The sequence below is a fragment of the Xyrauchen texanus genome, chromosome 46, assembly GCF_025860055.1.
Source record: "Xyrauchen texanus isolate HMW12.3.18 chromosome 46, RBS_HiC_50CHRs, whole genome shotgun sequence".
NCBI classification, from domain to species: Eukaryota; Metazoa; Chordata; class Actinopteri; order Cypriniformes; family Catostomidae; genus Xyrauchen; species Xyrauchen texanus.
Window position 1 is genome coordinate 24,112,140 of NC_068321.1, and position 15,637 is coordinate 24,127,776.

Consider the following 15,637-nt stretch of genomic DNA (forward strand, 5'->3'; position numbering starts at 1 on the left):
TGATGTTCACACAGTGGCGCCATGCTCATCTCGGGACACGAGTCTGAAGCCAGTGCTGAAGCGGTCTCACATACATCAACCTGAGAGGCGCGGCCACCACTGAGGATGCCATATGCCCCAGGAGCCTCTAGAACTGCCACAGTGGAACAGCTGTGCCTTGTCTGAACGAACTTAGGCAGTTCAGCACCGGCTGCGTGCACTCGCTTGTGAGGCGTGCTGTCATTGAGACTGAGTCGAACTCCATTCTGAGAAAAGAGGTGCTCTGAACCAGGAAGAGCTTGCTCTATTCCTAGTTGACTTGAGCACCTGGTCCCTGTGGGTGCACAGTTACTCTCGAGAGTGAGCTAGAGTCAGCCAGTTGTCTAGGTAATTGAGTATGTGGATGCCCACTTCCCTTAGCAGGGCAAGAGCTGCCTCTGCGACCTTCATGAAGGAAAGGGACGAGCCGAAGGGGAGGACCTGGTACTACTACGTCGGGCCATCGGACGCGAGCCGTAGGACGGGTCTGTGTCGAGGCAAAATTGAGACATGAATTGAGCCTTCGGGTCCATGAAGGGTTTCGTGAGACAGGGGCATCAGCTTCCTGCAGGGAGCTCTACGCTGGGGCCGAGAGCTGGGCCCGGGTTGGGGCGGAGCTTCCTGAGCTTTCGCAGCCACAGGGGGACACCCTCGGCGAACAGACGGAGTATGTGCTCTTGAGCGACAAGGAGGAATGATGTGTTGAGTGGCCTCTGTCTGTTTCTTCACCACTGAAAACCGCTGGGCGAAGTCCTCAGAAACGTTGCCAAATATGCTTAGCTGGGAGATGGGGGCGTTGAGAATGCAGGCTTTGTCAGTATCCCGCATCTCGACCAGGTTCAGCCACAGATGTCGTTCCTGGACCACAAGGGTGGCCATCGCCTGTCCTAGTGCCCATGCTGTGACCTCCGTGGCCCAGAGGGCGAGGTCAGTTGCTGAGCGCAGTTCCTGCAGCACATCATGATCAGGACTACCCAAGTGGAGTTCTTTAAGTGCCTTGGCCTGGTGGGTTTGCAGGAGGGCTGTGGCATACATCTGTAGGCTTCTGTGCCGCGTTGTGCAGGCACAGAAGCACCACAACCATTTTGTCCAGCCAGGGGACCTCCATGTACCCATGGACCGCCCCGCCTTCAAGGGTAGTGAGAGCGAACGAGCGAGGAGGTCGGTTTTGGGCAGTAAAAGGTGCCCTCCACAACTTTGTCAGCTCGTCATGCATTTCCGGGAAGAAAGGTACCTTTCTAGACACTGCTAGCTGGCCATCCTTTTGTGTCATTCACCCATTGTGTTATTGTTAAGGAGAGTAGATTTTCTGAGTGTTAAACCGGGATGGGGGAAGGGTGCTACCCAAATGCAGACAGTGAAAATCTCTTAAAATCTTTTTTTTAAGGAAAAAATTAAAAGACAAAATGCAAGAAAAAAGCACAGGCTGTTGACAACTAGCTTTTGAAACATGCTTCGTGAAGCTTTGAAACATTTAAAAAAATGTTTTGAACCAATGCTTCTGAGCGTGTATCAAACTGGCCATGTCATGTGATTTCAGCAATTTGCATACAATTTAATGCGCTAGAAGGAGGTGGATTTTCTCTAATTTTGCATTAGTTAAAATGCGCATTAAAGTGATGGAAACTTTTTAGCATGACCCGTTGACATCATGATCATTTGCACTGTGGTCTTGCTTACACCGAAGTTCTCACACAAGTTGCAAGCTTGTAAAGCATGATGGCAATGCGCTCATTGGATGGTATAGGTGAGCGAGAACTTCATGTGACTGGCTCAACGAAAGGCCCGACCATGGCACACAATTCCTCAAACGTAGCCCTGGTTAGTCGAAAGAGCTTCACCCACAGATCGTTGTTAGAGTGGGTCCTCACAATCCACCAGAACTGTTTTGAGTGGGTGCTCTTCCAGGTATATGGAGGCTGCTGGCGAATGGGAATAGCCATTTTAGCCCTCATTATGTGAGCTATTGCATTTAATCTGCGACGTCTCCTGACGGCATTTAAAAATATAACGTAGGCCTACAGTTGCTTTATTATACAGCAAATACAACTCTCCCCGAAGTAAAGAGCTGCACTATGAGTAAAAAGACTGGCTCCCTCAAGATAATGTGCATTTACAATTAATTGAAATGTTGATGTTTCGCATTTTCTTTAGTCAAATTTTCAGAAATGCCAAAGTCTTTCTAGCAAGTGAATCAATCCACTGTCAGCTCTCTTTGGAACACTCTCGGGAGGCTATTTCCAGTCATGCCAGTGCAGCTTCTATCTACTTGAATGAAGAAAGACCAAAAAAGATTTGATTGACAGGTGATATCTGTATCTAAAAGGTGATTAACTCTTTAAACTGTAAGATGGGACTTCCTTTCTACTTCAGTTGATCACTGAGCACTCAGAGCTCCTTGGTTGAGCATTCCAATTTCTTCCATTCATTATAATAGAAGTGGCCCATCTACAGTGGGTACGGAAAGTATTCAGACCCCCTTACATTTTTCACTCTTTGTTATATTGCAGCCATTTGCTAAAATCATTTAAGTTCATTTTTTTCCTCATTATTGTACACACAGCACCCCATATTGACAGAAAAACACAGAATTGTTGACATTTTTGCACATTTATTAAAAAAGAAAAACTGAAATATCACATGGTCCTAAGTATTCAGACCCTTTGTTCAGTATTTAGTAGAAGCACCCTTTTGATCTAATACAGCCATGAGTCTTTTTGGGAAAGATGCAACAAGTTTTTCACATCTGGATTTGGGTATCCTCTGCCATTCCTCCTTGCAGATCCTCTCCAGTTCTGTCAGGTTGGATGGTAAACGTTGGTGGACAGCCATTTTCAGGTCTCTCCAGAGATGCTCAATTGGGTTTAAGTCAGGGCTCTGGCTGGGCCATTCAAGAACATTCATTGTTCATTGTTGTGAAGCCACTCCTTCGTTATTTTAGCGGTGTGCTTAGGGTCATTGTCTTGTTGGAAGGTGAACCTTCGGCCCAGTCTGAGGTCCAGAGCACTCTGGAGAAGGTTTTCGTCCAGGATATCCCTGTACTTGGCCGCATTCATCTTTCCCTCGATTGCAACCAGTCGTCCTGTCCCTGCAGCTGAAAAACACCCCCACAGCATGATGCTGCCACCATCATGCTTCACTGTTGAGACTGTATTGGACAGGTGATGACCAGTGCCTGGTTTTCTGCACACATACCGCTTAGAATTAAGGCCAAAAAGTTCTCTTATTTATCACCATCTTGGAGTCCTTCAGGTGTTTTTTAGCAAACTCCATGCGGGCTTTCATGTGTCTTGCACTGAGGAGAGGCTTCCGTCGGGCCACTCTGCCATAAAGCCCCGACTGGTGGATGGCTGCAGTGATGGTTGACTTACTACAACTTTCTCCCATCTCCCGACTGCATCTCTGGAGCTCAGCCACAGTGATCTTTGGGTTCTTCTTTACCTCTCTCACCAAGGCTCTTCTCCCCCAATAGCTCAGTTTGGCCGGATGGCCAGCTCTAGGAAGGGTTCTGGTCATCCCAAACGTCTTCCATTTAAGGATTATGGAGGCCACTGTGCTCTTATGAACCTTAAGGGCAGCAGACATTTTTTTGTAACCTTGGCCAGATCTGTGCCTTGCCACAATTCTGTCTCTGAGCTCTTCAGGCAGTTCCTTTGACCTCATGATTCTCATTTGCTCTGACATGCACTGTGAGCTGTAAGGTCTTATATAGACAGGTGTGTGGTTTTCCTAATCAAGTCCAATCAGTATAATCAAACACAGCTGGACTCAATTGAAGGTGTAGAACCATCTCAAGGATGATCAGAAGAAATGGACAGCACCTGAGTTAAATATATGAGTGTCACAGCAAAGGGTCTGAATACTTAGGAACATGTGATATTTCAGTTTTTCTTTTTTAATAAATGTGCAAAAATGTCAACAATTCTGTGTTTTTCTGTCAATATGGGGTGCTGTGTGTACAATAATGAGGAAAAAAATGAACTTAAATGATTTTAGCAAATGGCTGCAATATAACAAAGAGTGAAACATTTAAGGGGGTCTGAATACTTTCCGTACCCACTGTATATACTAAATACTCATGATAACTTTTGACAACTCTATAACCTGTAAATCCAATTCACTAGCTAATTACACTTTGACATCAACGCCATATAAAACAATCCACAGTTTGGGCTATAATCCCGAATGTTTTTTCTATAGCCCGAATCTAATTTTCAACTGATTTGCAAGAAACTAAATCTTCACAAATAAATAAAATTCATGACTGACAGGACTACGATTAGTCTAGTTTGCAGGCAGCACGAAGGTGGAGCACGGCCGGACGGCTCAAGTTCAATTCAGCACTTGGGAGGCAATTAAAGTCAAAGCAGAATTTGATGGATATGATCTATATATAAAAAAAGCAAGATGAAAACCAGTTTTATCAAACTCATATGCAGTTTATCATTTGTTTCTGTGCAGTTGTTTTTTTTTTTTTTGAGGAAAGGTTTATTTATGGCGGGAGTGAAAGTGCCTTTATGTGTTTTTTGGAGCTTCAAAGTTCTGGTCACCATTCACTTGCATTATATGCACTTACAGATCAGAGATATTGTTCTAAAAAGTTTCGTTTGTGTTCAGCAGAAGAAAGAAAGTCATACACATCTGGCATGGAATGAGGGTGAGTAAATGATGAGAGACTTTTCATTTTTGGGTGAACTATCCCTTTAATATGGTTGATGTTCATTGTAAAACTGATTTATTAAATTAAATTAAAATTCAGAACTAAGATTTAATTAAAACAACTGTTTACAGTGATCACGTCAAAATGTGATTATTGAGCCCAGGAAAAAGTATTACCAGATTTTTTTAGCCATCCGATTCCTTAAAACAAGAGTTTGCTATCCACCTTTTCAAGAAATATTCACTCCTGTTGCAAAACCAATCAGCTCCTCTCGATGGTTCAAAATCAGATAGCAGAGGGAAATTTATTTAGAGGAAACGGTCCGATAAGCGTACGCCTCCAGACTCATGAAAAGTTAATTTATTAGCTGCCAAGTCAAGAGTTGTGTATTTGGCCCTGAAGACAGTGTCAGTTGCTTTTAAGAGGTAAAGGAAGATGTGAATCTTCTTGCGGCTACAGATTTAATATCCGCCATGAGCGAGATTCAGACCTGCTTGATGTCAGAGTTTAATGTACCCTAAATCAGTGTACATCAAGTGGTCTCCAACGACAGAGCCGAAATTCTTAATTGTATTTCTCATAATATTTATCAAGGTAAAATGTTTTGTATTAATGCCATTCACGTGAAACCAAATTTAGTGGAAATAACATCGCTGTGGTTATTTTTTCCCCATTCTCTCCGTAGTGGCGAGAGTCCTCATGGTGGGAGAGAAACTGTGAGAAATGTGTGTAGTGAGACACCAGCAGGTTTGGGAGAAACAGGATTACATATTTAAAATATAAGTAACTGTATTCCACTACAGTTACAATTTAAATAATTGGTAATTAGAATACAGTTACATTCAAAATGTATTTTGATTACTGAAGAGATTACTTTGCATTTTGTTTAATTTAATATGTCGTCCTTTCAGATGGAAAACATTTATGCATATATATGATGTGATCCAAAGTGCATTTGAACAGCGGTGAAACACTTTCTTATGATGTGTTACATTCATACGAGCGGACAGAGAAGTACGTTTGAAGTAAGTTTGGAGCAGAAGAAATAGAAATAATCCTTGTGTAAATTGTTAGCTTTACGCTAAGCTAAAATGCTATTTCTAGCCATTTTACATGCACATGTAAATATTCATATATTCACACGATCATATTTATTTATCAAGAAAATTCCCGTTAGATTATAATTTCTTTTTTTCTAGTAAGACCTTTGATATTTGGGCAAAAATCATATTCTTTATAACAATTTTTTTATTGTTTTCCTGTAAAAATATCTAAAAATCCTTAAAACAAGATCAATTAGATTAATCTTGTTTTAGAAACAACACTGCATAAGATATTTGTTTTTTTCAGAGAATGTATTTTTAACATGTGTATTTTGTCTTACTGTACTTGCAGAGTTTTATAGTCAAAACAAGTGAAAAAAATCTACCAGTGATGAAGAAGTAATCCAAAGTATTTAGATTACATTACTGACCTTGAGTAATCTAACGGAATACGTTATAAATGACATTTTACAGCATGTATTCTGTAATCTGTAGTGGAATACATTTCAAAAGTAACCCTCACAACCCTGGACACCAGTTGCTAAGGCACTCAGAGGAAGAGTCGGTGTCCATCTGTGTAGATGTGTATTTATGTCACGCATTAATAATTTGCTTAAACGAGGCAAAGTGACTAGGGCTTCGGGTCAACCTGGAAAAGAGCAAGCTCTCCCCGGTTCAGAGCATCTCTTTTCTCGGCATGGAGTTCGACTCATTTAAAATTTATGCATTTGGCAGACGCTTTTATCCAAAGCGACTTACAGTGCACTTATTACAGGGACAATTCCCCCGGAGCAACCTGGAGTTAAGTGCCTTGCTCAAGGACACAATGGTGGTGGCTGTGGGGATCGAACCAGCAACCTTCTGATTAACAGTTATGTGCTTTAGCCCACTACGCAACCACCACTCCACTGTGACTCGGTCTCAATGATAGCACGCCTTACAAGCGAGCATGTGCAGTCAGTGCTGAACTGCCAGAAGCCATTCAGGCAGAGGACAGTTCCAATTAAACACTTTCAGTGGCTTATGGGGCATATGGCGTCCTCGATGGCGGTCAGGTTGATGCATATGAGACCGATTCAGCACTGTCTACAGACTCGAGTTCCAAGATGGGCATGGTGCCGCGGCACACATCGCGTAGATATCACGCCGCTCTGCCGCCACTTATTCAGCCCTTGGACAGACCTCATGTTTTTGTTGGCAGGAGTTCCCTTACAGCAGGTGTCAAGATGCATCGTGGTCACCATAGACACCTCCAAGTTGGGCTGGGGAACTGTGTGCAACGGGCACGCAGCCGCTGGTTCCTGGACAGGGCCGCGACTGGGTTGGCACATCAACTGCCTAGAGTTGCTGGCTGTACTGCTATTGCCATTGATCCGGGGCAAGCATGTGTTGTTCCGGTCAGACAACACAGCGACAGTTGCGTACATAAATCGCCAAGGCGTCGTAAGCCCTCCTCGCATGTCACAACTCGCCCGCCATGTCCTCCTTTGGAGTCAGTGGCGGCTGAGGTCACTGCAGGCCAATCACATCCCGGGCAGCCTCAGCGCTACAGTAGACGCGCTGTCGTGGCAGGCGAGGCTCAGTGGAGAGTGGAGAGGGGAGAGTGGAGACTCCACCCTCAGGTGGTCCAGATGACGTCTCTTTCATGATCCTGATGAACAGGTAGACCTGTTCGCTTCCCAGGAATCCTCCCACTGCCCGCTCTTGTATTCTCTAACGGGAGACCCCCTCGGGTCAGACGCGCTGACACACAGCTTGCCCCGAGTGCTGTGCGAATAGGCGTTCCCCCCACTGAGTCTACTTGCACAGATATCTTCCCTACCTATATCTGTGCTCACAAGCCGCTACTGAGTGAGGCACTTACAATGGAAGTGAATGGGGTCAATTCATAAATATTAAATAAACACTGTTTCAAAAGTATAACAATATGTGTGTTAAAATCGGTTCCTGACCATTTCTGTGTAAAGTTATCCAATTTTACAACTTTGTTTGTTGCCATGTCGACTTCATTCTTAAACACTGTAAAACAGCAAAAACGATTCTTGTGAAAAAATTTACACGTTTCAACAGAAGAATTCATTTTAGTGCTTTTATAAAATTAAAAGCTTCACATTTCTGCATTTAAACCCTCCAAATAATTGGCCCCATTCACTTCCATTGTAATTGCCTCACTATAATCTCCATTTTTGCTTTCTTTTTAAATAAAAGGAGGGATGAGAGTTTAAACGAATGGTTGTGGTAATCAACATTATTCAAATGCTGTCTATTGAGCTAAACTTGTATTGAATCCGGAATATTCCTTTGATGTCAGAATATCACAAAGTCAACTGATTTGATGCATTTGTCGATTGCAAACACAATAGATGACTGTAGAAAACCTCACTATTATGTTTAGCCTCAATATGCTTTCAGCCATCAGTCACACATTACCTTTGACCCCTGTGGTGTAATTTAATCAAGGTAATAGGTGACACATCCCCTTTAGTTTTAATTATATAGCTGCTAATGCAGAGGTATTGACTTCAGCGTACATCACTCAATACAGTGGAGGAGGACAGATGCCATCAAAGGTCAGATTCTGAATAAAGCATGACAGTGACCTTTCTCAGCATCTTCAGTTCAGGTAGTATTTTACATTTTTATTTTCTACATAGGTATTTAAAAATTCTTCAATAAAGAGTTCTAAGCCTTGAACCAAACAAACCAGCTCTGAGGCCACATCCACACATATCCGTTTTCATTTTAAGTTTCTTAATCTCATCAAATGCCTAAATATGTTGTAATGGAGATTGTTTCTAAACGTTCCATTTTCAGTATTTAAGTGTGGATGAAAGGATGACATGTAGCGTTTAAGAAAAAAACGTTTAAGACTGTACTTATTTTCCTTCATGAGGTAATGAAGTGAACAACTCAAAGTATAAAAGTTAAATATATAATATGATATATAAGAAAATATTTCAAAATGTGCAAATATATTCGTTGCGGAGACTAATGTATTGTTTGACTCATTCACAATGCTTTATATGTGGGCAATCACTGTTAAGTATTTTTGCCATAATTCTTGCTTCCATGGACACAGCACATTCTCTGATTGGTGGATCTTGCTTAAGGTTTGTGGGTAGTGTAGTATTTCATTAGGAGTACTGAAAAAGAAAACCCAAAATACTGTTTTATTTATTTATATTATTCGGTTTTTTTCCTGCACAATTTTGGAATGCCCAATACCCAATTCACTCTAGGTTCTCGTGGTGGTGTAGTGACTCGAATCTCAGTTGCCTCCACGTCTGAGAATGTCAATCTGCTCATCTTATCACGTGGCTTGTTGAGCGCATTGCTGCGGAGACATAGGGCATGTGGAGGCTTCACACTACTCACCATGCGCCCCTCCGAGTACGAACCACATTATAGTGACCACGAGGAGGTTACCCCATGTGGCTCTTCCCAATTTGGTTGCTTAGGAGACCTGGCTGGAGTCACTCAGCATGCCCTGGATTCGACCTCACGACTCCAGAGGTGGTAGTTAGCGTCTTTACTCGCTGAGCTACACCCTCCCCCCCCCCCCCCATTACATCAATAATAACCAACCAGTCTGGCTGTTATCTTATTAAAACAGCAGCATTTGAGAAACATTGTCACCGTTTAAATGGACTGATTACACTTTCTTCAGGAAAAGTGAAACCCAAAACACACATCTAGCATAAATCACAGAGACATTGATTTTCTGGCTTCTTTTATTGCTATTAAAAATGACATGCTCCTCTGAAGCTTCCCTGACCAGCCTTGAGTTTTACTGGACCGGATTTTCATTTTGCTCTTGGGCTAAACTGGGAAATCAATCCTGCTGACGAGTACCGGTAAACAATAACAGAATCTGACATTTGGCAGGAAGGTTCCTGTTACTAAGAGTTTAGCAACAGGCAGAAATACACAAAAGGTGGGCTTTTTTCAAGTTAAATGTCACAGTAATCATGTTGAAGAAGCTCTACTCCTGTCAATAGAAAAGGAGCAGAACAAATGAAGTGAACTTTTAAGAGCACTTGGGTAGAGAAACTGGTTTTGAATGAACACTAGTCACCTGTACAGAACCAGAAAGTACAACAAAACACAACGGGGATCTTTTTAAAATCGCAGTTATTTCTCCTAGATAGCAATAAGATTAAATGGAGTTCAAATGGAGACTTTTGCTGGTGTCTGAAGATAGACGTAAGAAAAGTCATACAGGTTTGGAACAACATGAAGGTAAGTATGGAAATGATGACAGCATTTCCAGTTTAAGGTGAACTGTTCCTTTAAAGCCCTATTTAAACTCTCAGATGTGTTTTTGAGAGCCAAACTGGAATCGGGTGTCCTGCAGCTCTCCATGGCTACTCTTAGATCAGGCATTTTAATCCCAAAACAGAAACAGTCAGCGAGAAGAGACACAATCCAGAGAGTTTTATTTCCAGTCTCTCTGAGCATCCATTATTGGATTGTGATGGCTCGAGTTTGTGGTTTAGGCAGATTTTCTCTGCTGTGTCTCCTTATTGTTTGTGGAGTCAAGGACTAATATTCCTCCATCTCTCTACCCTACAGCAGTCAATTTATCTGACTATCAGGACTATAAAATCGATCCAAAGTATATTGAAGGAAAACAAATTATTGGACCACATACTAAACAATCTTAGGCAATAGGTCAAAAATTTGGTAATTGGAAAGGTAATGGAAAGTCATGGAATTGAATTGGTCAAAAAGGGTGGGAACCCTGTTTCAAGAACCAACGATGAGTTTCGAAGTTGTTAAACGATGATTTATCCTTCTGTAGAAGCTATAAATCAGATTAAATGTTTTAGATTTATGATGACACTGATACTACTGCAAAGATAGGTGTATAAGACTGTTAACGTTCAGAATAAAGAATAGTGATAGAACCATATCTTTTGTAACCGTTCCTGCTCGTACTGCCCCAAGCGGGATTCGAACCGGGGTCACTGACATGGGAGTTGTGAACTCTAACGAGGAGCCTAAGGCTACAGACTTTAATGTCAGTCACTTGTGCGTCTCTTGAGGCTATGGGAGTGAGGTTTACACATTGCAGAGCTATCTACCGTTACCACCGTTACACTTACTTTGGGCAGAGGTGAATGGATTTCGCTGCAGATGGCACATGAGTGAATGGGCACTTTAGAGTATTTGAGTAGATTTGATTCATTTTGTAGACTAATTAAACAAAAATTTAAAAAGTTGCATGACATAATCTTGCACGCCGGTGCGTTCAAGTTGAATAGTGAATAGTAGTAAGTCGATTAGAGGATTTCATATTAACTCATGAGGATTTCTTGTACAGTGTTTGCACACAACCCATGAAAACTGTAAATGTTTTTAGGCTCTTAGTTATCAGCTAAGATTAAGTTAAATTGTTATTAGCAAGGCTACGTGATGGTACGACAATTAAGTGATTTGGCAGGGAGAATTCAGACTTGATGGTGCCCCTCTTAAGATAAAGAGATGTGGGAATTCAGCCAGATGATCAAAGACATTGCATACCTGACACCTCGGCCCAGCCAATCACAGGCCGACAGACCTGAAAACACTCCAAACAGCAAATATTAAACAATTGTTTAGGTCAACATATATTATAATGAATTAGTAATTTGTTACTATAATATTGTATATATTGTTTTATAATAATACTGTATTAGATATATCATTTTTATAATATTTTTGTGAGATTTCTCTCCAATATGTATGATATTGCAATTTTAGTATGGAAGAAAGAATTCATGGTAACACATTATAAGACATGACAAGAGTTGCAGAAAGCATCACAGAGGGGCGATTTTACGACTTTACCATGTAAAAAAAGTGTGAGGTGTGCACAATAAACATTGAAAACATGTATTTGGAAGAGAGAGAAAAAGCTTGCAGTTGTTTTGATAGCAGAAAATAATAAAATTATTTGTTTACGTTCAGGTTCAAGTGTTTTCTTGGTGAATTTAAATGAGTTCAATAACGGGGGTCTCTGATATTCATCAACGATAAGGTAATATTTAATTAAAAGAAATTATGAGACATTCAATGTCTCCACAAATTTGGACAGTTTTTAAATATTTCTTGTTACTTAGTTCTCTCAAAGATATTATTGGTGAAGCAAAAACGTGTGTGAAAAACACTTTTTTGTGACGTCACTTCATAAACTTCAATGTATTCGCTGACGCGAGTCATGTGATGACCATTTACATGTATAAATATCACTCACATTTGCACATTAATCATTGCTCTGAACAATCACAAAAGTGACCGATTATGGTTTAAAAACAGCGATTTTCTCCGAAAGGTGAAGAGATCCCTGAAATGTTTTTTTTTTAATGGATTTATTTTGTGGAATTTAATCATTTTTCACTGCACACCTGACAATCTTTCACAGCACACTAGTGTGCCGCGGCATAGTGGTTGGGAAACACTGCTTTATAATAAGGTTCCATTTGTTAACATTAGTTAACAAAATTAGTTAACATAAACTAACAATGAGCAATACTTTTACAGCATTTATTTATCATAGTTAATGTTAATTTCAACTTTTGAAATCAAAAGATGTATATTTTAACACATTAGTTAATGCACAATGAACTAACAATGAACAATTGTATTTTTATAAATAACATTTACAAATATTTCAAAGTAAAATATACATTGTTTAGCAATTTGTTCATGATACTTAATGCATTAACTAATGTTAGCGAATGGAACCTTATTGTACAGTGTAAGCGAATACACAATAATCATCCTAATTTAAGACAGTTTTTAACTAGGCATTTGAAACCAAAATACAAAAACATTTCTAGATAAAACACACATTTGTGTAACTGGAATTTTTCTCAAAATCTTATACTTACTGAAATATAGCCCCTCCCAGTGGGACAACTAGCCCCAGTATTACTGGATTACTCTTGATGAAACCTGGACAGTCCAGGGGATTTAGATAACAAAATACTCACCAAATCCAAACAGTGTCTTCAGACTCTTTTATAAATAGAGATGAAAGGTGATAAGACAGTAATAGATGTGAAAGCTGTTACACCTGAGACTTTTGAGACCACCAGAGGTCGCTAGGAGTTTAGTGACGTTTAGTTTGAATAATTGTGTTTACCTTCTTGTGGCTCTATTCCTGGTTCTTGCCCTGATTGTTCCCAGCTGTATCTCGTTTACCTTGTTTACCCCAGTGTATATAATATCCTTGTGTTTGCTCAGTCTTTGTCAGTTGTTGTTCCCATTTCCCTTCATGGATTTGATGTTTGTTCTGTTCCCGAGTTTTGGTTTTGTATCTGCACTTGTTTTCTTATTAATTAAAGTTGCACTTAGATCCTGCTCTGTTCCCTTCCTCCAGCAATCATTAGAGAACAACTGACCATGCAACTATGGATCTAGCGGCTTTGCAACTGCTGTATCTCAAACAGGGAGACTTAACCATCGAGCAGTGTACTGAACATTTCTGCAGTCACCCAGGATTTTAATTGGGGAGATATTTGTTTCAAGGAAATCCATTGTTTTGGACTCAATGAGCTGGTGAAGTCCTGCTTGCCTAGAGGCAAGTGTGAACTCTTTAATAGAATTCATTGACTATTATTTGAGGCTCACACTCTCCCCTTACACTGTGGGGTATGGTGATCCACGAGCCAGCGCCCACACCCACCACGGTCCACAAGCCAGCGCCCACGCCCGCCACGGTCCAAGAGCCAGCACCCAAGGCCGCCACGGTCCACAAGCCAGCGCCCATGCCCGCCACGGTCCAAGAGCCAGCACCCACGCCCGCCACGTTCAACGAGCCAGTTCCTAAAGCCTCACCCGTCCCAGAGCAAGCGCCTGTAGCCTCATTCACAAACAAGATGACTAATTCATTCATTTCATTCGCAAACAATAGGACTGACTGGTTCAGTGAAGGGCCATATTCGTTCTGTGGGTTCATGGAGGCTGTTCCCCAGTTGCTGCCGGTGCTCACGGCCATGTAACACCTGAGACTTTTGCCCTAGCGGCAACCAGAGGTCACTCTCTGGAGGGAGTGTGATGCTCTGGGCAATGTTCTGTTGGGAAACCCTGGGTCCTGCCATTCATGAGGATGCAATTTGACATGTGCCACCTACCTAAACATCATTGCAGACCAGTTACCCCCCTAAATGGCAATGGTTCTCCCTGATGGCAGTGGCATTTTATAGCAGCATAATGCGCCCTGCCACACTGCACACATTGTTCAGGAATGGTTTGAGGAACAGGATGAAGAGTTCAAGGTGTTGCCCTGGCCTCCAGATTTCCCAGATTTCAATCCAATTGAGCATCTGTGGGATATGCTGCACCAACAAGTCTGAGCCACAGTGGCTCCACCTCGCAACTTAAAGTACTTGAAGGATCTGCTTCTTATGTCTTGGTGCCATACCACAGGATGTAGAGTCCATACCTTGTCATGTCGGCACTGTTTTGGCGGCACGTGCAGAACCAACAGCATATTAGGCAGGTGGTCATAATGTTTTGGCTCATCAGTGTAAATACGATTATTTTGCCTTTTGAATACAAATTTGTGTAAAAAAAAATAGGTTACATTTTGGCAGTCCAATCAAATAATAACTCAAAAAGATTTGATTATCAGGAGAAAAATTCCTGATAATTCCCATCCCTAATAACCAAAACACTACAATATATGCTTCAAATTGATTTTAGCTGCAAATAATTAAAGTTTGACCTAATAGTAAGAATTTCTACTGTAATTGGATGTGTCAGCATCTGAATGTGTGCACGTGGAGCAGCAATGTACCTGATGCAGCTACGCAAGCTTGTGCACTTTTCTTACTTCATTAGCACTCTCACAGCAAGTCTGTTTGGTGAGACTAATTCCTCACATTAATTACTTCATCAGGGCTATTCCAGCACTTGTTAAAGCTGAGCATTAACAAGCTGGAGGAAGAAATGAAAGTGAGAGAAATTAAAAACTGCGAAAAGGGTGATATACCTTGTCAAACATTAGTTCTCTCCTCAACAGCCCCCAGTTTAATGTGAGTTTCCCAAAAGTTATCAGCACATAATGAACGTCAAAAAACCATCCAGCATTTGCCAATGCTAGAAATGACCGTTTTATGTTAATAATTGCACTTCGATGGACAAACCTAGTAAAAAAAGGCAACTAATCTTCTGTTCGAACACAAACACAGCTATCAAAACAAGAAAGGAAGAAACCGAAAAGATTAGTCCATCCAAAAATATATAGGCTATTCTGTCCCCCATTTACTCCCCCTCATGCTGTTCCAAACCCATATTAGTATTGCTTTTTTCTTCCTGGAACGCAAAAGGACATTTTTGAGAAGAATAGTGGCCAAGATATTTTGCCATATAAACGAAAGTAAATGGTGACTTACATCAAAAATGATGCAAAAGCACCATAAAAGTAGCATGCAAGTGGACCGACCCACCGATCACATTCATGAGAAAAGTAGCGATGTCCAGTTCACATTGGATCAAGTTAATTAAACTGGTCAGAATGATTTAATTAATAGAACGGATCCAGTTCTTGAGTTTAACGGTTAACAACTCACTAGAGGGGAAGATTATCAGTGAATAACCAACTAAATTTTGGTTTGTTCTTCACACAAAGCTATCATATGACTTTAGAGTTAAAATATAGCCACTGAATGACACTTTTATGGTGCTTTTGCATCATTTGGAAGCTTGCTTCCAAAACATTAAAGCTGCCTACCAAGATGGCGTTTTAAGGCATTGTATGTGCAATCCCAAACCAAGAGCTGGTTGAAAAAGTAGGTAGCAACAAAAAATTTAAACTTAGACCAGCCTAACATGATTAGGCTTTTAAGGTATTTTTTGATGGTAGGCTACTAGTCAACTGGTCAGGCTATATAACCTGCTAGATCAACCAGCAAAGACCAGCAATACCCTA